General features: G+C 39.5%; 1 protein-coding gene across 4 annotated transcripts in view; it reads left to right on the forward strand.

The window, feature by feature from the left end:
- lpp (LIM domain containing preferred translocation partner in lipoma) overlaps nucleotides 1–15,161 on the forward strand; it is a 212,197-nt gene that overhangs the window by 166,189 nt on the left and 30,847 nt on the right. The gene's annotated exons all lie outside the window — the stretch shown is intronic.

Here is a 15,161-nt window from a genome sequence, read left to right on the forward strand (position 1 = left end):
AAGTCACAGGTGTTACAGATCTGAAGCGATCTTGTCATAATATCTTCAATGTAGCAGGCTGTCCATTTATATTTTAGTCTGCTTGTTGTAAAAAAAAAACAAAAAAAAAATTAAAGATATTTACCGATTGTTATTATTCTGAAATATGTTTAAAATCCTATAAAAAAATCCTGAAAAGACAAATAGAAACATTATGGAGCAATTATACAAATGTGCTTTTTTTTTTGGCTTAAACTGACTAAACTGCAGACTGTGCAGTAAGTATGGAGAAATATAAAAAATATTTGTAGTATATAGAGCCACTATTCTTCCAGTATTGATGACATCTGTGGGCATTTAGTAGTCCATGTCGAATCCAAAATGAAGAATGTTTTTATAATTATCACATTATAGAAATTTATCATTTTTATTTGCTTTATATATTTATATCAATAAATTTAACATTATATTGTTATACAGTAAAAAAATGTTTTAGTTCTCTCTCCATCTATTTAGGGTTGTGCTGTTTCCTTCAAGATTTGATATTAACCCTCCTGTTTTCTTCATTTACGGGCACCAAATGTCTGAAAAAAAATCCAAATGTTCAGCAAAAAAAATTCCCAAGATTTCTGAAAATTTGCAAAAACTTCAGGAAAAAAAATTCCAATAATTCTTTAAAAGTTTCCCTTAAAATAATTTTTATTTTAAAAAAATCACCCAAATTTGGCAGAAAATTTCTTGTAAATATTTTCAAAAAAGTATTAAAAATCTTCCAAAAAAAATCCTTAAAATATCTAAAATGATTGCATTTATATCAGTAAAACTTCTTATATTTTCTTTCAGAACATTCACATAAAAATCAACCAAAATCCAGCGGAATTCGCTGGATTTTGGTTGATTTTTATGTGAATGTTCTTAAAGAAGCATTTTTTTAACATTTCTTTTTTTCCACCAAAAAATGTTCAAACATTTCCCAGAAATGTTAAAAATGTGGACATCAGAAGTTTCACTGTGAGAATGTATTTTTTTTCCCACATCATCAAACTTTAAAACTGGTCAATTTGACCCGCAGGACAACACGGGGGTTAAAAGCCTTCTTGGGGTTTATTTCAAGCATACCATAAACATCAGCTGACTGTATTACTAGTTACATTCATACAGTCAGTGAAGTGTTATTTTTTTTTAAATCTTCCACTTTCTCTCATAATGTCACCGTCTTCTTTAGTTGATTTCTCCATCCACTCCTTCCTCCTTCTCTTCATGTTTCTCATTACTGCTACACATAGCGACAGGATCGTTTCCCTTGTCCACCTTGTGTATCACATATTGTAGTGATGTGTTTGCTCTGTACTGTGCTGAGGGAAATTTAATTCACTCCCTGAAACCCACGTTGGTGCCTGAATGAGACTAAATGGTCTCTGCTGCTATAAGAAGACCTTTTTTCTCTGCTCCAAGTGTCACTCACATGACAACAGTCACTTCATAACAACGACTCCCAGAGTTGCTTGTAGAGAAATGGCTAAAATTAGTCCCCTGACTCACTGTTTGATTCACACGTAACCACTACAGGGAGCAGCTTTGCAGACAAATAGCTATCTTTTTCATACACTGCAAAGCGGTTTTGTAAACATTAGCACAGGCAGTGTGATCTCATTAGGAGTTCTCACTCAGTCACTTTTCACTATAACATTTTGTGAAAGTGCATCCTCCATTACTTCTGAATAAACCAAAACTACGGATTCTAGTTCAAAACGTACAAGGTGTGATCAAAAAGTTCAGAAACTGCACCTATGAAAATAAAAAACCGTACCTGATTTAAATTTGGCTACCATCCCTGTTGAATTAGTGTCTTTGTGCAGCGCTACCAGCGCTTGGATATCTCCCTGGATGTGATTCTGTCAAACACCTTCTACCATGAGTGATAAATCTCGTAAACAGAGGCCGGTGCAGGTTCTCCATCGAGTGATACCAGGTTTTGTCCAACGATAAAGAACATTAACATGAGAACGTCAGCTTCACCCTGGTTGCTCTGTGTACACGTCCGGCTTTTACTTGCTTTCATGATCTAATGTGTATAAGGGTTATGCTTATTTCCATTTTTATTTGTGTGTTTGTATGTTCTTAATTGTTGTGCTCGCATTAAAATTATTACCTTTGAACACTGTCCAATAGGTTGAAGTAAGGTGGATAAAGTCAAAATAGATCTTTTTTATTTGCTCTTCCTAATTAGAAAAAGGTCTGTAGCAGTAATAGTGATATATTTCATCATGATGCATTTTTTAGCAATATTGCCCAACCCTACGATACCATGAATGTTGAAGATAATGGCGAACATTCTGCTGTTGCGCCCCTGACCTGGTGCGATGTGTCTGTTATTGAACCTGCCAAAACTACTGTTACACCATCTGACCTACTGACTGACACAAAATGCGATTTTTGTTCCAGTTTTAGCTCCATGGAGAAATAACAAATGTGCACCAAGCGATGATCACATAGCAAATTTAAAGCACGTCCTGATGTTAATAGCGCAGCGTCAAGTGGTCTGCTGACTTAGAACAGTCACCATTTAAACATGATTCTCTTTGTGTTCGTGCACCACAAACATTATGGGAACTTTTGGATCACTGCTTATATTTGCTGCTAGGCTTAATTGCTGAATAAAGTAATGTGGGATAGTGGGTTAATGGCTTACTGGCATAAGGTTTCCTAGATTAGCCCACCCAGTGACCTACAAAGTTAGTTTGGTATCATTGGAACATTGTTTTTGGAAAATGGCTGGAGGCTTTGGAATACAGTTCAGGTGTGTGAGATCCAGACAGGACTAACCTGGTACTTCTTATCCATTAATTTCCATGGTGTGGAAACAGCCGCGGCTGTATCAGTCTGGAAAGCAGTCCTCAAGGTAGAGTCTCCAAACTGTATCATTGAGATCAAAGGATAAGGCTCAGGGTATAATGACAATAGGAGATACAGTCAAGGCTTTGGGCAGATGAAACATCCAGATTTTGATAAAACTGCGTCTCGTTTCATTGTCCACCTTTTTACAGCATTGCATTGCTCTTTCCCTTTTTTTCCTGTGAAGTACTTGATATTTAATTTTGCTCTCATTTGAAAAAAATAAAAATATAACTGCCGGGATTAAACAAAATACCAAATTTAATACTATTTTGCAAAATAGGATTCAAAAGGCAAGGATTCTGTGCATTTATATTTCATTTCTATTTTTCCGCCCTCTGCACCCTCAGCTGCCAGCGAGTGCCATCCCTCTGCTGCTCTCTCTTCTCTAGCCTTTAATCCCCTTTGCCCTGGAATTAGTTCCCATGCCCATTAGATACCTCATTCAATACAGTCAGTGGGACTCTGGAGCAGGCTTTATATCAGCACATAATCACACAGCACACCATGATAGCATGTGTAGGTGTATTATAGCTACAGGGACATGTATTTAACTGGTATTAAGGGATATTCGGCTTCACGTTGGTGCGCACTGATGTAAAGACCTTAATTGGTTCACATTAGACATAGGTCAAATGGATCTGCTGGCTTAAGCAAAGTGTAGTCATTTTACAGGGGAGTGGCCTTGTTGGCCTAATTTTTGAGTTAATGTGTAGCAAGGCAGACCTGGCATGTGCTCAATGTACTGCTATACTGTGCATGGCATTACTGCTGTTTGCCTGCAACAACACTGACTGGCTGAGGGCTGGTAATGCAAGGACATGTGAGTTGAGAAATGGGTCATATGTGAGCTGAGGTAGCCAGAGCAAGTTAGGATAGCGTGTGCATCCCCAGCTGCCGGCGGCTGGCTGTTACCGTGGCGGAGGGGTAGTGAGGGTCATCTTGTGGTTAAACAAGGCGACAGCTGAATTAACTGAGAGATAGGAAGAGGGTGAGGGCAGAAAAAGCCCACGACTGAGGTGACTGCTGGGACTCATTAGGAGAGAGTTCAAGCGCTGGCACAGAGTGCTCCGCAAATCCGCAGAGCCGTCCTCCTCCCCCGCTGAATAATGTACATATAGTCACCACAGTGATGTTAAAATTAACTTCAGGCCGGGATGTTTCCTACTGTATATCCAGGGCTGTGGGAGAATCAGTCCCAGAGCACGAGACTTTTGTAATTACAAAGAACCTAATGGCACACAAGCCTCTCCTTTTTTATCAGGGGTACAGGGGGGAAAGAGGGCTAGCAGTTGTTGAGACCCTAAGGCTAGTAATTAACAAGATTAATCAAAGCGGGGCTGCGATCTCTTGCGCGCTACTGGACTGGATCATTGTCTTCCCACAGCAAAGTTTTATTGGTGTCACTAATGTCTTTGATGAGCTTCTAATCTGAAATAGTGAGTTTTCATTGGTCCAGAGGGGGTTAATTGAATTGAATTAACGTTACATTCTGGCTGTGTGATGTCACAGGGAAACTTTTCATGACACTCAGCGGAGCGCCATTTTTATCTTCCAAGTTACACAACATTATTATGCTCGTTTACAACAGCTGCAGTCCAGCAATTGCACCGGACAAGTCTTTGAAGACTTTCTGCGGCAAAACCCGGCAGATAAAAAAGCAGCAAATGCAAACGCTCCTCAAGCTGTGAAAAAACCTGAAAATGATGCACTATAAAAGAACGGCTTTTCTTGCGAGAAACCCAGTTTGCAAGCCAGAAATTCCCCCTTGTGATTGAAGCTTCTTTGAAAAGCAACTGATTAGTCCTGATTTAGAGTTCCAGATTAGATTTGAGTAATCTGAAAGAGCCTTTTCTCCAAATGTCATCATCCGTCATATTTAATCCACTTAGGTTGTGCGTAGGTGTACTGTGTTTGTGGAAATCTAATAAGACACAGCTACTCAGCTCGCAGTACAGATGCCTTGGCATTTGTGCATCAGAGGAACTTACAATATTTTGTCATCACTACATTTCTGTCAACCAAAACCAGGACATAAAGCTGAATAATTGAAAGGATGAGATGCTTTGCATTATTTACAATTAGTGATGATGATACTTATGCAGTGTAGTTCCCTCTGCCGCAGAGAATCTTTTTTTATTTCTCCTTGAACACCAAAATGACAAGTTGAGAATTCTGCTCTGTGATCCCAGACTTTCAGTATTCCATCGTATAGAATTAAAAAAAAGATGTGAAATTTTTAATATCCAATCAATATTTATACAGACTGATTTTCCAGAGAGATATCCGAGCTGTGGCATAAATGTTATTATCAGATGGGAGGCAGTCATTTGAAATTAGCAGAGATCCATATGGGCAAATGTTCTCCACACAGGACTCTGAGCTGTCGGGAAAGCCTCTCCTCCCAGTTTGAGCTAGCCTTTGTTTTATGAAAAGAGCCAGGGAAGAAAAGGCAGGCTTTGCCATTTTTTTGCTCATAATGTCAGCTGGAGAAGCCCTCATAATTTATAAGACACCTCACATGAAAAGTTCATGAAGAATCTTGGAAGAGATACAAATGGCAGTGTAGCTCCAGTAACAGTACAGGCCAGCGGAGTCAGAACAGATCAGCTGAGGTAATTGGGTCAGAAAAAAGTTTAGGTTCACACTGTGCGCTCTTGTGGAGCTGCCTCTAATTCTTTGTAATACAACAGAGCAACACAACTTAATGTATTAATAGGCTTCCAGTTTAGACAGCTTTGTGCATTGTCTAAGATACTCTGGTGGAATTCATTTGCATTTTACTGAGGTCGCCCTCAGCAACCTCTTAGGAGTTTGCTTTTAGATGTGCTTCTACATGTCATAACAAGTGGGTTGTATGTCAGAGTGAAAACCTTTCTGCTTCCTAAAAAAAGACGCCACCCCCACCCCTACCCCCAGCCTGCTTCCCCACCACGCTCCACCTCCACAATCTCCAAATGCCTTTGGCCAACCGTCTCCCCCAATACAGATAACTGATTCCATTTAGTGTATGAAGGTGTACCTTTAATGTCATGTTCATTTGGCGTGTATGCAGAGAGGAAAAAACAAAAGCTCCTGTCGACAAGCAGGTACAAGATGATAATGCATGTAAATTTCAGTGTGCTTTACATAGAACTGTATAAACTATCAAGATGTTTTAGGTTTTAACCCTTTAGATTTTCATCAAATCAGCAACAGCCATTTAATATGTTTACAGTCTTTATCCCTTATGCCAATCACTTCAGATGCCGACATGTATCACCCAGAAAATCTACAAAAATTCTGTAAGGTTTATAAATGGCAGCAAAATGTATCAGAAGTAAGCAGTCTGTTAAAATAATCAACAAAAGGCAACTTAAACTGCATCATTTTACTGGTTAAAAACAAAGAATACACACACTGAGCAGTCTGTGTGTGAGTCAGGGTAGCAGTGTCTGGTGTGTGTGATACAAAAGAACATTGTAAATGGAACATGCAGCAGAAAAATATACATTAGAGCAAGAATCAGCCACAGATGACGATGTTTGCATATGCCAAATCGGATGCAGCAGCTGAAGTTATGTTTTTCTACTTCATACCCGACACAATCTGCAGATGGTTGTGGCAAACCACATGACTGAAGATTTACCACTCATGTTGAATTTTATTACTATGTAGTCAATTTCATGTATACATTCGGAAGCAATTTCTAATTTATGGACTTTGCATATCAGCTGATACTGTATTCAGCTCCCTGTATAGTATTTTATAATGTTGGTGATGGAGTCTTTGTCTACTGACAATATGAATCATGGCCGATACCAACTGACATAAAAGCATAATTACAACTTACCTGAACCAAAGACATTTTTTGATTTATGATATAACTATTTGGCATTTTGAGTTGCATCCTGGTAGAATTTAGTCTTTTCTTTATATAAATAAAGACACTTTCACATTCATTTGGTACAAGTTAGATCATAGAAATGTGTTTAGCGGTTTAACCCATAATGACTTATGCCTGCGTGGCCAACAGAAACGAGGTGTTTTTCTGTTGTTGAGGCATTTAGAACAAACTGGAAGGTTCTAACTTGAAAGGACGAAGTGACGTAATCCAACTGGAACTTTGGAAAACTTCACCTATTTTGTTCTCTGCACTATGACTGCCCCCCATCAGGGTGCTAAACCCAGCAGCAAACACAACACAAACTGCGTTAAATCTGAAAGAGCCTTGTTACACATAACATTCGGTTTCACAGAATCCTTATCTTTGTTCAAAACATGTACTGCAGCATAAAGTACTAGATGGACCACAATTGCTGACATTTGTCGTAGTCTGTAGTTAAATTCCCAAGGGCGATGTACGTAAGGATTTAGCAATAACTCAGTATTTTCTGCTTCACATTAAAAGCGTTCAGGAGGTGAAAAAACTAATGGCTTTAATTGTGACCATATTTGCGCTGTATTTGTGGCTGAGGTCAGTTCTGAATATGACCATCAACTGTGGGTCTACAAAACATCAACAGCTGCTTATCTGTCACTTTTCTGGTGAAGTAGCTGCTCCATAACGTCTGTTCAAGTGTTTAAACTGCACTCTGAGTTTCCATGGCAACCACAGGTGTAGCTAAATCAGCCAGAGCAGAAATCTTAAGGATTATAACTTTAAATCTAATTAAAACATTTATAGAACCACTTACAACAAAGTGAGGTGTAATTTAAAAAAGCAAATTCAACAAAATGAAAATACTAGAATCATTTTGGTTTGAACCTGACTGGATCTTTTTTTCCCTCACGGTGTAATCTCCTCACAGGCCCATTACCTCGAAGAGCCTATTTCCTCTTTGACTATATGAAGATTTCCTCCAATCACTGTGAATAAGTGTTGGCATTCACTTTGTTGTGCTGTGTTGTACTCTTTGTGTGTACATGTACGTTGCAGCGATCACTGTGAGACAGAAAAGCATAATGCTGCTGGAAGGAGGTCACAGACCACCCAGGGGGAGGGGGGCAGCATCCGAAGCAGTCTGGTGACATGGCAACTTGTCTAAAGCCCATGTATGCATCACTATGCCACCTACAGTGGATTATAATGTACGACTGCAAAAGGCTGAATTAGACAACACAATACCCACGGATGATCCATCATAGCTGCTTTTTATAAGAAAAATGCAGTATGTATGTCAGTGTGAGGCTGCGGATTTGACTTCTAAGACCCCTTTTCTTATGTAAATAACACGAAATGCTTTGAATCTTAATCTACAAATTTGCCACATTAAAGAAATTCTGCAAAAACCAGCAGCTTTTTATTGAAACTGTCAGTAATACGCATCTTTTATGAATGAGATCTTAGCGGTTATTCTGCTATGTCATCATCTTCCCGGCCACGTGGTGTTTTCAATACTTTCAATACTAGTTTATGGCTCCTCTTTGCCTGGTTTTTGTTTTTTTTTCTCCTCATTATCTCCACTGCCGTTGACCTCGCAGTGCTGCTTTCTAGTTTCTCAGCTGATGCAGTGTGCCAGCATGGGGCTTCTCTTCCCCGCGACAGAAGCCCGCTTTTTGGCAGCGGTTCACGTGAGGTGACCACCCTCCTCCCCCTCCGCCTCCCTCCCTTCCCCTCCCCCCACCCCTTCCTCCCCCGCCAGGCTCGGCGCTTGCTATCCTGCCTCGTTGAGACAGCTCCACTGAGGCTTGCAAGATCAGCTGCCGTGCGAGCCCAGCTGATGCTTCTGGGCACTCACGTTGCTAGATTTCATTTGTGAGTGAGCGTTTGACCTCAGGAATGAGTAGACATCCGCATGCTCATGCTCACGCAAACGCAGACATACTTGCGAGCGCACAGATAAACAGCAAAACAAAAAACAAAAAAACCACACACACATGCAGTTTGTAAACATGCCCTGCTGCAAACACTCTTACCTCTCCCCGGCCTCCCTCCTTGCCTACCGCTCTTCCCTTTCACCCCGTTCGCCAGCCCCGGATCCCTCCCTGGCACCCCTCCTCGTCCCTCCTGCCAACCTGCTCTTAAAACATGTAACCTACACTCAGTCCTCCCCTCCGCCGGCCGCCGTGGGCCCTGACAGGCCGAGCTATAATGCTTAGTGGCACAGGCTCGCCTATCCTCCATCCTCCACCATCGCCGCAGCAGTTCTGCAGATTGCTATTTGCTGACATTGGGAATGAGATTAAAGGCAGGGGTTAGGAAAGAGACATTCAGAGATTGAAATGCAGCGATGACAGCTATTTCTCTTGTCATTCCGAGGCAACTGAAGGCCACAGCATTGTCAGGCTGCATGGAGGGCAATCTGCAGCAACAAAGTAGATTAACCTAGAGGGGAAAGAGATGAAACAGCGCGCAAATCGTGGCCTATGGCAGTTCCACTCCAAATGTGTTCGACAGAGTTACAGTATTTTAACCACTCGCTGACCTATTGTGTGTGTCTTTAATTAAGTGTGAAGAATTTGTCACAACTTTGTGTCTTTATTTAGCCCACCTTTCATAGCTTGTCATAATAAATTAATGCTGTTTGGTGTCAGCTGAGTTGTTGAAACACTTTATTAAATAATAAAGCTGTGTTAAGTGTCTTTTAACCATGTTGTGGTCTTAATATCAGAATGCAGCACGTGCAGTAGTTGAATGCATTTTGCATTTTTACCATCACATCCATCAGATATTTTAATCCAAGCACAAAAGTTTAGTTGAAGTCCTAAAATGGATTTTGTGGTTCTTTTATTAGTTTTGGATACGAGCAGCAGTTGCTGGCTTTGCCTTTGGGGTTTGCAAGGGTTGCACCAGCAGAATTGTATTCTTTGGTAACATAGTGTGAAAAGTTTGGTCTCCCACAAAAAAAAGTTCCTTGCGATCCTTCTTTACATGCACGATCTTTGATTTCTGACGATGTAAGATCAAATTGAGCTGCAAGTGTGCTCCCTCTCTGCCTTTCATGCTGCTTCAATATCACGGCGTGAAAAAACAAAGAAGGCAAAGACTGAGGGAAATCTGAAGCGTTCTGCCACTCAACATCCCCCAATCCCAAACAACAGCGTCTCACTGCCACTACAAATACATTAGAAATCAATTATTTATGGAACAGAGTCAGGGCCTCTTTAATCTTTTCCTTTTATCCAATTAAATTGTCTAACCATTCTAAGCCTCTATAGCTCACAGGGAATGTGCTTCTTTTTTTTAAAAAAAAAGAAAAGAAGAAAAGATTTTTCTCTTCAGTCCTTCTTTTGACTTTCGATGTAACAGAGAAGAGACACTTCTGAGGCTTGAAGAATGAAAGGAAAGAAAGTGAGTAAAGTGTAAATGAACTCCCCCTCCCGCCCCGTCACCATTGCATTGGTTCTACAGGAAGTATTTGAAGTTTTGATATCAAGACTCTGGTTCCATTCCCCGCGCAAAGGGACGCTGGGGAGCGGTGAGGCCTTTCATGATTCCTTTATGCCCAGCTGAAATAGTTCGAAAGTATTTGGGATCATCTCCACAGGGGTAAATACGATGTTGCTTCAATTGCTGTCCTGTATTATTCAAGAAGTCAATTGAAGTAGTGTCTCAAAATTGAAAATGCTTATTTCCAACGCAGACGTATGAAATTATTGATGTGAAGCCTCGTAAAACTCTCTGCACTCATCTCTGTTATCATACAGTAAGACTGTTGGAAAAAACAGACACGCTGCAAAGCTTTACGTTTTTACACTTTGTGGAATCATTTTCATACCTTGCAGTGAAAGAAGTTACAGTAGAATTTAAAACCAAAAGTCTTGCAGTTTGTCGCAGGAACCATTTTTGATTCTTTACTCTAAAAATGTTAAATTGATTTAAAAAGTGACTTAACCGCTTCACTGTTAGATCTCAGCGTCTCGGCGTGGAAATGTTTTTAAGATATCGACAACAGGTTTCTTACTTTACAGTGAGAGTGAGTATGCAGCAAAACAATTCTGTTGTCGAGCAACACTGTCTCCCAAAAACTCCATTGTGTTGCATTATGTTTCAAAAGAAATTTTGTTTTTACAGAAACATTTTTTCACCGAAAGCTAAGATGGGATTTAATAGGAAAAGCTCTAATTTTGAAAAAGCCTCCAAGTCCACAGAAGAAGTTCAGAAAGGAGGATGAGGGTGTAAGTCAGCATCATGACCCTCACTCAGGAGACTGGGGTTCACATGCAGTGTGAGATCGCTATTCTTTGACCTAAGTTTTGTTTTTTAGTCATCATTTTGTTAGATTTAGGCAGTTTAGAAAAACATCACACTTTGTCTTTTTCACAACTACACGTTAGAAGCTTGATTAAATTTAGACACCTGGTTTCAGAACATATTTCAAGCTACTCTGGGCTAAATTCTGGCCAGCCGCATACAGTACTGCAGTAATAATTACTATTATTCATCCACATTAGTATAATTTTTTTATCAGTGATTCTCGGTGCAATGGCAGTGAGCACCAGGAGGTCGAATCAAAAACAATAGAAATTAGAGTTTAAAAGAGGAGTCAGTCAATCAACAGAGCCATTATCACATTTTAAGTTATTATTTGGACATAAATGTCTGCAGTTCTCTGGTTCCAGCTTCTCTGATGTGAATATTGCTGCTTTTGTTTGTCTTCTGTCAGTAAACCACATACAGTATATTTGTGTTTTGAAGTGTAGGTGGAAAAAATAGCGAGCTGTCTGATTGTTTTTGAACGGGGGCTTGAGGAAATTATGGCAAAGATATTGCTCTATTTCATGACATTTTATAGTCTAAACAATGACAATATTTTAAGTGTCCTAATCTCATCAGTAGTTAAGATTTTACGGGAATCCACAGGAATATAAAAGCATACTGTAGTTTCAAATCCGACTGTAAACAATGTCGGATCTGCTGCTCTTTGTCTCCTAACGATGTGAATTCATGTGTGGGCTGCATCGCATGACATGTCTGTGGGTTTGCATACAGTATGTGATACATGTCTGTGTTTGTGTATATTCATCTACATGTGTGGCATGCTTGGCGAAAAGAGATTTTTTTTTTTTCCGGTCTGTGTGTGCATGTTGGGGTAAAACTGTGTACACTGTACGCACACTCGTGCACAAATAGCTCCTGAGGGCCTTCGCGATCACAGACTGCCAAAAGGAAAAGGATTTCCGAGAGGTTTCTTTCTCGCTATTTAAAGTGGGAGCCCTGTGGGACATGTTTGGCATTCTCATCCACTCACTGAAGATGGCCTGTGATCTGAAGCCACTAACAGGCTCGGCGCGCTCCGTCTCTGTCTCTCACTCGCTCTCTCTCCCTTTCTCTTTCCCTCTGGCTCTCTGAAGTGATTACCCTGCTTGTGATTCCACTGACACCCACATGTCCCCCCGAGACGTGCCTTCACTAGTTTGTTTAATCTGCCTCCCTGTACAGTAGGTAACACAGCCGTAATTGAGGTGTGGATAGAGCTGTGGGAACAGATGAATCCGATGGCAGGCTTTATGTAAACTTGTCTCCGCCGGATGACAGCAGTCGCTAAATTAATGTACAAAATGCTGCTGTGACAAGAATTTTTAAAGTTAAATGTCACTTTTTTTGTATCCTAATGCCTCCCCGGTGAATAAATGATGAGTCCTGTAATACGAGAGTCACAAATATCCAGTATTTCAGTCCTTCAATAATGGCTTCAAAATGTTGCTGGAAAAAGTTGGTTCTTTCAGCAACTTCACTCCGTTTCCCGTGATAAGATAATGAGTTTTCTGAGATTAGAATACCATTAACAAGCCTCGCAGTCAAGCAGATATTTGATCTCAGCAACATATGACTTCCAAAAGTTGTGCTGATACCTGAGACAGATTCTGCTTTACACTCTGTTTGAATTTTTTGATATGAAAACAGCAAGTGGAACTGTGAAAATGCAAGCATCAGATACTCTATCTCCCCCCGGTTAGTGTCTCGCCTCTGTCTGTAACACGCTTGAACCGCTCTGTTCAGAACATACAGAGTGTCAATCATCGCACAAATCAGCCTTTAGATGAAGCAAAAAAGGAAAAAGGAAGAAAAATGATCCATCGAACTGAACTTAAATTAATTAAATATACTGTATCATGCTTCCTCTGACAGATTGCATCTGTCCTCAGATGTGTAAAAAATAAAACATTCTCAGATATGGTTTTAAACCCTATTATTGTAAGATACCAGTAATTAAATTGACAGTGTTATTAATTGGGTTGAAGATAACTTGCATTGAGTCGAGGACATCTTAAACTCAATTAAAGATATCTCCAACTCAATTAAAGATATCCAAATGCCATGTCCCGCAATATGCAATCAGGCTCTTTCTGGAGCAATAATATCAGTTCACTTGTGCCCCTTTTACAAAGACTTTGTTGTACTTCTAAAGTTTTCTTTTTATCATTTAAAGCCTGACTTTTTAAACAGATGTCACTCTTTGGTGATGTGTATGGTTTCTTTAATGTGGCATAATTATAGTATTTAATCCTTCCTTATCCAGCGTTTGAAATAGAAATGAAGATTAGGCACTTCTGACATCAGGAAATGAAGCATTTAAAGGGACAGCTCACATTTTTGGGCACAAGGAAGGATGAGTTGATGAGCGGACAACAGCTCAGTCTTTGGATTTAAGCTGTAAATGGAGTCAGATGTCCAAACATCCTTTCAATAAATGTTCTCTATCCACAACAGACTTATTTATCCATGTAGTTTCTGCTTTTTATGTTATTTCTCGTGCTTTTAGCCCATAAATAATGAATCAAAGGTTTTGATTATCAATTAGATGTACACTAAGATTTCATAATTCCTTTAATTTTCTCTTTCATTTTAAATTCAACACCTTTGGGTTTTGGACTGTTTGAGAAAACAAGCAACTGAAGATATTGAGCTGGGTTTGGAGGCTTTATGATCACAATTTATATACATATTTTATCAAATACATGTTTAACTGAGCACAGAAAAAGTACTGGAATACAGTTGCTAAGTGGAAAGAGCCACTGGTTCAAGAAGTATTTTTAGCATTTAATTTTTGTGCTTTTAACAATATCCTCAGAAACTCAGGAGTCTCGTGGGTAAGTAAACAACTCTGTAGGTTTCAGTTGTAGCTACTCAGTTTGTAAGAGAACATTGAGAGTATGTCTAAATATGATTAAATATTGGCTGCCGTTGCTATGGAGAAAAAGCCAGTTAGAAGCATTTGTGAAGGCAACACAACACAAAGCCAGAACCAGCTTCTCCACAACAGGAACTTTTCTTTTCCCCGGTGAATGAGAACCTTTTTGGAAACTCGGTTTTTTAACTTGCATTTCGACCAAAACAGCCTCAGTGTTCAGCCTAGTTCACACATTCATATTTTTTTTTAACAAGAACCCCACCCCCACCCCCCCTTACACACACACACACACACACACACACACACACACACACACACACACACACACACACACACACACACACACACACACACACACACACACACACACACACACACACACACACACACTTTGTTTTAAAAAAAAATCTTAATGCAAAAACACAATTGCAGGACTGTCAAGAGCAAGCAACAAGCACAACCCTAAAGCCATGTTGATCAGTCAGAAACTTTAAAAATAGCTATCACTCTCAGTGTTGTATTATGTACCATAATGCATTGTTGCATGTAAAAAAAACAACAAAAAATCTGTTGTTTTTGCATATGTCAGCTGATTTGTCTGAACTCTGCATCTGATGGACTTCATCGTTTGCACACATAAACCCATAGAAATTAAAGTGGTTGTAGAGTCCCTTTTCTCCACACCGTGGTCATTTTCTTAAACCCATACATGACTGATTTTAAGTTCTTTGATTCGATGTTTAATGCCTAAATGTGTGTCGAGAGCTACTACTAAATTCTTACCTCAATTTTTTTGTGCTCAGGCTTTCACCTTGGACATTTTAATCAAAGAACTCTTTGAGTTATGCATCACTTGTACTGGTGTTTTTGACAGTTTCATGTCCAACAAAACTGTAGAGATGCTTTGGCAGCTCTTCTTGATTTTCTGATTCTCAGATTTCTTTGAATGTAAGATGTGATCTTTGCCATTCAAATGATTATTTTCACATCTTTTTAAGAAATATGTTGAAAATATGCATCTCTTATGAAAGACCATTTCTTTTGACCTGGTTACATTTGGACTTGATGGTTCTAGATGTGCTTCACAGTAAGATGATTCTCATCAGGTCAAGCACTTCAGGTGAATGGAAATGCTGTAATATGCACGTTTGAGTGATTTGTTTCGATGTTTTTGCAAGTATTTTCTGAGATGGGATCATGCCTGTGCTTACTGATAAATATCTGTTTGAA

The sequence above is a fragment of the Acanthochromis polyacanthus genome, chromosome 4, assembly GCF_021347895.1.
Source record: "Acanthochromis polyacanthus isolate Apoly-LR-REF ecotype Palm Island chromosome 4, KAUST_Apoly_ChrSc, whole genome shotgun sequence".
Taxonomy (NCBI): Eukaryota; Metazoa; Chordata; class Actinopteri; family Pomacentridae; genus Acanthochromis; species Acanthochromis polyacanthus.